Here is a 9,754-nt window from a genome sequence, read left to right as displayed (position 1 = left end):
AACACAACATTGCAAATCAACTATACTTCAATAAGAGTTAAATATTAATTCAAAAAATAAACACATTTTTAAATGGCCTACAGGTAATTTGACTCCAAGCAAAGTAAGCAATAATTTAAGTATCAGCATTTATAGAGCTCCATTACATAAGACTCTTCAAGTAACCCCTGTTCCCTACCCACTGTTTGCTCCTACGTGTATCTCTAGTCTCAGGCCTCATTCTGAAGTCAAACACTACACATGCACAGCTTTCATTGTGGACTCTGGGAAAAGGAAAATCCCAGTTTTATTGTTTAATAGCCACCTGCATGTTCTGAACTTAATATTATCATCCTACACTTTTCTGTTGGAGTCTTAATTCTGTATCTGCACAGAGAAAAAGCCATGAGAGAACCCAATGAGAAGACAGTCATCTCAAAGCCAAGGATGGACTGCTCAGGAGAAACCAACTCGATCTCAACTCCCAGCCTCTAGAACAGGAAAGAACAGCATTCTGTCTTTTAAACAACCGGGTCTGTGGTATTTTGTGATGGCAGCCTTAGTAAACTAAGACAAGACCTTAAAACATCTCTGAATCTAAATTACTTTAGCTGTTTATATAGCTTATAATGACAACAGATCGTGTTGGCTAACAAGTGAAATAATCTAGAGACCATGATGTACATCCCTATAAATCTTATTTTCTCTTGGGATGTTTTTCCTGTGACTTCCAATTCCAATTAACTACTCACTGAACTCATTCTCAGGGCTTCCCTGGTGACTCAGAGGTAAAGAAACTACCTGCCAATTCAGGAGATGTGGGTTTGATCCCTGGGTTGGAAGATCCCCTCAAGAAGGAAAAGGCAACCCACCCCAGTATTCTTGCCTGGGAGATCCCACGGACAGAGAGGCCTGGTGGGCTACAGTCCATGGGGTCGCGAAGAGTCGGACATGAATTAGCAACTAAACAACAACAAATTCAATCCCGTCAGTGGTTCATGTTATCAATATAAGGGCAAAGAAAATGAGAAGAGAAAAAAGTTAATAGTCCAAGGCATCTAGAGAAAGTTTGTTTGCATAAAATTTACAAAATATTATTCAAATAATATCTTGTCTTATTTTTACTTTCTTCTCATTCTGGTAATACTATTCTTTATCAATATGTCTGTTAGAACATTATTGTTTTTCTTTAAATGAAAAATTTTGAAATGAATAACACCCCTAGAAATTCTTACAGTATTACAATGTAACTAAATATAAAATGAAAATGACTTCATCTTGTTGTATAAGCAATTAATGCATTTTTGGTTTCCTATTTAAATGCCAATTTGTCGGGGGTCCCAACTCTTCTGCCTGGAATTTGTGAGTCATATTCAAGTGTGCCATCAACTCAAGAGAAGGGATCTTTCTCTGCCGCAGTCTGCCGCACTTCACAGTCCCATAGACTCCTTACAGCTTTTTTCTTGACAAAAAGCTGATAATCAGGATTAATCCCTCACTTTCTTTCACATCCCATTTCACAACCTTCAGAATGTGACGACTCACCCCACCTCCACCTCCACCAATTCTGAATCACACCTCCACCAATTCTGAATCACACCTCCCCTTCCATTAGCTCTTTTCAGTCCTTGAACCACAAACCCTGCGAAAGACCAGACCACACACCTCAACTCTCCTCCAGCAAGGGAGCTTTGCCTCACAGGGCAATGCCACACGTGCTCTTTTTCTCCATCAATTTCCCCAAAGCAGGCTGATCAAACCGCTTGATCCCCATTATCTCTAATTAAAGGTAGGGAGAAGAAAGGAACTGATATTATCTACATCTGGCAATTCAAGGCTAGCTCCCTTTTTAATTGTGTGTGTGCCTGTAGGGTCCACCTCTTTGCCGGTCCCATGGAGTGTAGCCCACAAGGCTCCTCTGTCCATGGATTTCTCCAGGCAAGAATACTGGGGTGGGCTGCTATTTCCTTCTCCAGGGGATCTTCCCAGCCCAGGGACTGAACTTGAGTCTCTTGCCTCTTCTACATTGAAAGGCAGATTCTTTACCTCTGTCCCATCTGGGAAACCCATCTTTACATACATGAAATTATTACACTCATTTCATAGACAATGAAACCAATGATCATCTGAAATATTTGTATAGCTCTGGGAATAAGTGTCAATTTAGCTAACTAGTAGTGACACTGGGATTCAAACCCAGATAAACCTGGGGCCAATTTCCACACCCTATCTACACCATGCTGCCTTGAAGGCATTCTTTAGCACTTCTCAATGGCCTCCCTGGGATCCTAGAAAGACTGTTTTGGCAGGTAGTAAGAGGATGTGTTTAGCAAGCAGAAAAAAACAGAATCTGAAGACCATATCTTCACATGTAAAATAGAAATAAAATTTCTAACACGGAGAGTTATTTAATTAAATCAAAAGTGAAAGTGAAAGTCGCTCCGTCATGTCAGACTCTTTGCAACCCCTTGGACTATACAGACCATGGAATTCTCTAGGCCAGAATAGTGGAGTGAGTAGCCTTTCCCTTCTCCAGGGGATGTTCCCAACCCAGGGATTGAACCCAGGTCTCCCGCATCGCTGGTGGATTCTTTACCAACTGAGCTATCAGAGAAGTCCAAGAATCAGACAAAGAATTTAGCACTGTTAGTAGGAAAGAATAAGAACACACAGAGATATACACTTTGCTACTTTTCTTACCCTCTTTCTGATTAAACAGATCTAAACACACACATACACACACACACATACACACAGTAAGTTAGGTCAGGCCACGCGTGTTCTTCTTGACTCCTCCAAATTCACCACCTAACACCTCACTTTATGTCCACTCCCTTGACTTCCTCGCTGTTCCTGGCAGGCACAGTCCACAGAGGGGGCCTTTGCTTTAGGCATCTTCTCTGCCTGCTGAGTTCATCCTCAAGGCTTGGCTTATTCACTTACTTTCTTCTGAGGCTTGCTCAAGGTAACTTTATTAGGTAAGCCACCCTTCATTATTCTATTAACACATCTCACCACAGGCACTCTTACTCCAATGTCGGTTTGTCTCCCTAGCTTTTATCACAATCTAACAAGTAATCTATCATACAATGCGACATGTTTACTTTTTTCCTCTGTAAATGTCCGTCTTCTCAAAATAATCCTTGTACCGTGAGATAAAGGGGCCTTTATGTTTTGTTTGCTCTTCTAGATCCCAAACGACTAGTGCCTAACGCCTGTTAGCTGCTAAATAAATACTCGCTGTTGTTGTTGTTCTGTCGCCCAGTCATGTCCAGCTCTTTGTGACCCCATGGACTGCAGCCCCCCAGGCTCCCCTGTCCCTCACCATCTCCCAGAGTTTGCCCAAGTTGCCCATGTCCACTGCATCGGTGATGCAGTTCAGCCGTCTCATCCTCTGATGCCCTCTTTTCCTGCTGCCCTCCATCTTTCCCAGCATCAGGGACTTTTCCAATGAGTTTTCTGTTTGCATCAGATGACCAAAATATTGGAGCTTGAGCTTTAGCTTCAGTATCAGTCCTTTCAGTGAAAATTCAGGGTTGATCTCCCTTAAGATTCACTGGTTTGATCTCCTTGCTGTCCAAGGGACTTTCAGGAGTCTTCTCCAGCACCACAGTTCGAAGGTATCAATTCTTTGGCATTCTTCCTTCTTTACAGTCCAGCTCTCACAACTGTACATGACCACTGGGAAAACCATTAGTATTTATTGAATAAATTTAATGAAAGGGTTGAATATTTATATCTGTCATTGTGCAAATAAAGATTTAAAAACTAAGATTAATACATCTCTGGCCATTTCGTTGGCCAATTGTATCTTCTTCTGTCAGTCATATTAAGAGCATTTAATATGTCTTAGCTGATTAATCATTTGCAATAGAGCTCAAAATTGCAATTATTTAATTCCACAGGTTGCTTTGGAGAGCAATAAAACAGAAAATTGATACTGTTTGATCTTTTTCACAGTTGTTCCTTTATGGAAGCTTACCTTTTGTAATGAAAATGTAATACGAAACCACTTTGACATTTTCCTTGATGTGCACAAAAACATATGTACACAATAGATCAGAATAGAATGGAAAATAAACTTAAAAATGTCATTGTGGAATATAATGAAGTGCTCTGAATATTTACAATTGTAAGAAAATGTCCAAGAATAGTGTACATGGAAAGTATTTCTAAATTGTACACAATTTACTAAAAAATTTAATAAACTACCATTTGCTATCTTTTAAAAAAAAGAAAATATCCAAAAGGTTGTTGGTAATTTTTCTTAATCTCTCTGTTGTCAATATTGTTTGAAAACTAGGGTTTTAAAATTTAACAGAAATATAGATCAATGGAACAAAATAATAAGCCCAGAGATAAATCCACGCACATATGGAAACTTTATCTTTGACAAAGCAGGCAAGACTATACAATGGAGAAAAGACAATCTCTTTAACAAACGGTGCTGGGAAAACTGGTCAACCACTTGTAAAAGAATGAAACTAGAGCACGTTCTAACACCATAGGATTGAAGATCTAAACAAAAGACCAGAAACTATAAAACTCCTAGAGGAAAACATAAGCAAAACACTCTCTGACATAAATCATAGCAGGATCCCCTATGACCCACCTCCCAGAGTAATGGAAATAAAAGCAAAAATAAACAAATGGGACCTAATTAAACTTAAAAGCTTTTGCACAATGAAGGAAACTATAAGCAAAATGAAAAGACAGCCTTCAGAATGGGAGAAAATAATAGTAAACAAAGCAACTGACCAAGAATTAATCTCAAAAATATACAAGCAACTCCTGCAGCTCAATTCCAGAAAATTAAATGACCCAATCAAAAAGTGGGCCAAAGAACTAAACAGACATTTCTCCAAAGAAGACATACAGATGACTAACAAACGCATGAAAGGATGCTCAACATCACTTATTATCAGAGAAATGCAAATCAAAACCACAATGAGGTACCATCTCATGCCTGTCAGAGTGGCTGCTATCCAAAAATCTACAAACAATAAATGCTGGAGAGGGTGTGGAGAAAAGGGAACCCTTTACACTGTTGGTGGGAATGCAAACTAGTACAGCCACTATGGAGAACAGTGTGGAGATTCCTTAAAAAACTGGGAATAGAACTGCCATATGACCCAGTAATCCCACTGCTGGGCATACACACTGAGGAAACCAGAATTGAAAGAGACACGTGTACCCCAATGTTCATCGAGGCACTGTTTATAATAGCCAAGACTTGGAAGCAACCTAGATGTCCATCAGCAGACGAATGGATAAGGGAGCTGTGGTACATGTACACAAAGGAATATTACTCAGCCATTAAAAAGAATACATATGAATCATTTCTAATGAGGTGGATGAAACTGGAGCCTATTATACAGAGTGAAGTAAGCCAGAAAGAAAAACTCCAATACAGTATACTAATGCATATATATATGTAATTTAGAAAGATGGTAATGATAACCCTATATGCAAGACAGCAAAAGAGACACAGATGTATAGAACAGTCATTTGGAACAGTCTTTTTGCCTTTTGGAGAAGGCAAGAGTGGGATGATCTGAGAGAATAGCATTGAAACATGTATATCATCATATGTGAAACAGATCGCCAGTCCAGGTTTGATGCAAGAGACAGAGTGTTGCACTGGGATGACCCAGAAGGATGGGATGGGGAGGGAGGTGGGAGGGAGGTTCAGGATGGGGAACGCATGTAAACCCATGGCTGATTCATGCCAATGTGTGACAAAACCACTACTACTACTACTAAGTCACCTCAGTCGTGTCCGACTCTGTGTGACCCCATAGATGGCAGCCCAGCAGGCTCCACCGTCCCTGGGATTCTCCAGGCAAGAACAATGGAGTTGGTTGCCATTTCCTTCTCCAATGCATGAAAGTGAAAAAGTGAAAGTGAAGTCGTTTAGTCGTGTCCGACTCTTAGCGACCCCATGGACTGCAGCCTATACTAGGCTCCTCCATCCATGGGGTTTTCCAGGCAAGAGCACTGGAGTGGGGTGCCATTGAATACTGTAAAGTAATTAGCCTCCAATTAAAATAAATAAATTAAAAAAATAAATAAACTGGAAAGTATAGCATAAAAAATAAAATTTGATATGATAAATATAATATCATTTAAGGATGGCTTTGACTTACAAACAACAAAAGTATGTTTCACTCTATTTTATATATTAGTTCAATATTAAAAAAAGAATCACTGGCCCTTTGGCTCTGATCAATCAGATAAAAAATTCTGACATATTTTTTTAGTCTATCTACTTTTTGTGTAGTTGTATGATAAGGCAAGTTTCAGGGAAATATTTACCTTAAAGATATTAGTGTTGTTGAAATTAATTTTTTTCTTAGAAATGTGCTTTGCACTGCCAAGATAAGAGCACAGAGTAGTACAGGGTATTATTATTTGATTATTTCTTTCTTTTGTTTTTTCCAGTAGTATTCCTCAGCATAGTTGGAAATTCCCCAGATTTATAAAATATCAATATTAAAAATATAATAAATAATTATTCTATAAAATCTAATTGCATAGGAATTGAAAAATATCCTCTGTTCATTAAAACTCTTTAGGAATGGAGAGTTTATAAGGGATTATCTCTTGAATGCGGGAGAAAAATTAGGCCCCACATTCAACAACCAAAAATAACATTATTGAAGACAAATAGCATTACTCAGAGTCATGATAAGGCTGAAAGTTCACAGGACAAATTCTATGAAAAAGTTAAGACATTTATGATATATATATATTATAAAACTATATATGTAGTAAATATATATATATAGTAAAAAAATCCAATCAGCTCTAAAATTTGGTGGTGTCAATGAAAATTTTGATGTAATAGAAAAACTCTTAAATATGAGGTCCGTAAGAAGCACAATTTAGTTCTGAGTTTTATCAATGTTTCGGAAGGGAGGTGGGGTTGTTTTATTTTCTTTTTTTGCCACATCTGTGGCTTGCAGGATCTTAGTTTCCTGACCAAGGACTGAATCCTGGGCCTGGGCAGTAAAACTTCAGAGTCCTAACCATTGGACCACTGAGGAAGTCCTATAACTTCTTAACAATGCTAATATGAAACTGGCCAAATTTAGGACATATAACTACTGACAGTTCTGCCAAAATGGTCAAAGTGGTTAGATGGTTAATTTAAACTGAGGTAGCAACATTTTTCAAGGCCACGAAACATAAGTCAGTTCCTTGCATAAGTGACTTACAGTTACTCTCCATTAGAAAATTAAAACAGAAGACTTACTGTTTGTAATAATTAATTCTCTGAACTTTGTGCCTTTGTAGGGTCAGGCCACAGGCTATTCAGTTGTGGTAGATGAATCAGAGCACCAATAACAATCCGCTTATATATTGAAATTAAGATGCTTAGCTATGGCATCTTCTAGAGAGAATTGAAATTTTAGGAATTCAGTTTATTAAATTGTTAGCAATAAATATAGGATCAAAATCTTGAACTTGCAATTTCATTTATTATACTGAACTCAGTTTCATCAAGTCAAAGCCATGACCAAACAAAATTACAAAATAGTGGTGGTTAAAATGTAACACCAATACAGTATACTAACACATATATATATGGAATTTAGGAATTTAGTAAATCGGTAAAGATAACCCTGTATGCGAGACAGCAAAGAGACACAGATATACAGAACAGTATTATGGACTCTATGGGAGAGGGCGAGGGCGGGATAATATGGGAGAATAGCACTGAAGCATGTAAATTATCATATGTGAAACGAATTGCCAGTCCAGGTTAGATGCATGACACAGGGTGCTCGGGGCTGGTGCACCAGGATGACCCGGAGGGATGTGATAGGGAGGGAGGTGGGAGGGGGCTTCTGGAAGGGGAACACATGTACACCCATGGTGGATTCATGTCAATGTATGGCAAAACAAATACAATATTGTAAAGTTAAAAAAAAAATACAATCTAAGTGTCAAAATGAAAAAAAAAAAAAAGAAAACCAAATGTATCCTTCTCCCTTTCACTAAAGAAAGAAAGAAAGAAAGAGAGGAAGGAAGGAAGACTTCTTTAGGCTGCCCTTCTCAATATTGAAAGTTTGTGAAAAGACCTACAACAGTGAAGTTACTGAATTACAATTTAAATAGTGTAGTGATAGCTGAATATGGTAATGCTGCAGCAATGGAGGAATGTTATCATTATGTGAAAGTTTTCCTAAAAATTAATTTAAAATTAAAATGATTACCATAATTCCATCAATATTTGGAATTATTTACATTCTAAATGGCTTCCTCTTGACAAAAAACGATGTTATTTTATACAATTAAATAATAAAAGTGTTTACTTCAGCCCAGATACTCATGGCTATTTATATGTTCCAAAATAATCTAAGCCTAATAACTCTAACAACTCTGTGAGGTATATCTTATCCTAGAGGCTACTGAAAAAAGTGAAAGTCACTCATTCCTGTCCAACTCTTTGTGACCCCCTGGACTAAAACCTCTGGACACTGGACTCACCAAAGAAGAATACTGGAGTGGGTTGCCATTCCCTCCTACAGGGGATCTTCCAGATCCACGGTACAAACCCAGGTCTCCTGCACTGCAGGTGGATTCTTTAGCATCTGAGCTCTTTACTGTGGAAACCCATAAGGTTACTGAAGCACATGTTAAGTACCTAACCTATGTCACCCAAGGGCAAAAGGTAGAGTTGGAATTTGAATCTAAGAAACCTGGTTCTAGGATTAAAGTTTTCAGGTACTGCACTATAGCTACACCACTAAATAAATAAATACAAAAATAAGGTATAAAGTAAAGTAAGACAGAATGAAAAATTCATTTCTTTTAACAGGTATACCACTATGCAATTATCGGAGTGGCTAAACTCCAATAAACAGAAAAATCCAAATATTGGTGACGATACAAAGCAACAGGTACTCAATCCATTAACTGCTGTTGGAATATAAAATGGTACAAGCAATTTGTGGGCTTCTTGTGAAGCTAAATATAGGCTACTTACCATGTAATACAGCAATCTCACTTCTAGTTAATTATCCAAATGCATTGAAAACATGAAAGCCTCCACACAGATGTTCAGAACAGCTTTATTCATAATTGTCAAAAATTGGAAGTAATCAAGTTGTCCTTCAATAAGTGAATAAACTTTGATGCATTCATACAATAGATTATTATTTGGCAAGTAAAAGAAATGGGTTACTGAGCCTTGAAAGAAATGGAGAAGGTTTAAAGAGCTATTACTAAGTGAAAGAAGTCATTCTCAAAATCCTGAATAAAAAGGGATGCTTTCACTTATATGACATTCTGGAAAAGGCAAAGTTCTACAGGTGTTGAAAAGATCAGGGATTGCCAGAAGTTTGGTGGAAGAGTTTGGTGGAAGGGGAGGAGAAAGAGGGATGAATAAGTGGAGCCCAGGGGTCTTTAGGGTCCTAAAACTATCTATACAATATTACAGTGGTGGACACATGGCATGATGCGTTTGTCAAAACCCATAGAACTGTACAACAGGAAGAATTATGCCTAACATAAATTATGGTGCTTACTTAATAATCATGTGACAACACTGGTCCATCGGGTATAAAAATTATAATAAAAAATACAGAAATGTAATAAATAAAAGTGCTTTTTGTGGTGTTAGAAATAATCTCTAATAACATGAATTATTTTGTGCACAGAAATTCAATAAAAGAAGCAATACTTATCACAAGGGATTGGCTCACCCATTTCTGGTGGCTGATTACAAAAGAGAACGTTAGCAAAGCATACAGTCAGGAGCTAAAAATCA

General features: G+C 37.8%; 1 protein-coding gene across 1 annotated transcript in view; it reads right to left on the bottom strand.

Moving 5' to 3' along the window:
- The window catches only part of LOC145506672 (uncharacterized), a 252,988-nt gene that overhangs the window by 141,826 nt on the left and 101,408 nt on the right, over positions 1-9,754 (bottom strand). The window lies entirely within an intron of this gene.

This window comes from Giraffa tippelskirchi, chromosome 5 (genome assembly GCF_054371585.1).
Source record: "Giraffa tippelskirchi isolate mGirTip1 chromosome 5, T2T-mGirTip1v1.2.pri, whole genome shotgun sequence".
Classification (NCBI taxonomy): domain Eukaryota; kingdom Metazoa; phylum Chordata; class Mammalia; order Artiodactyla; family Giraffidae; genus Giraffa; species Giraffa tippelskirchi.
The sequence above is the reverse complement of the archived record's forward strand: the minus strand, read 5'-3'. Positions and strand labels throughout refer to the sequence as shown.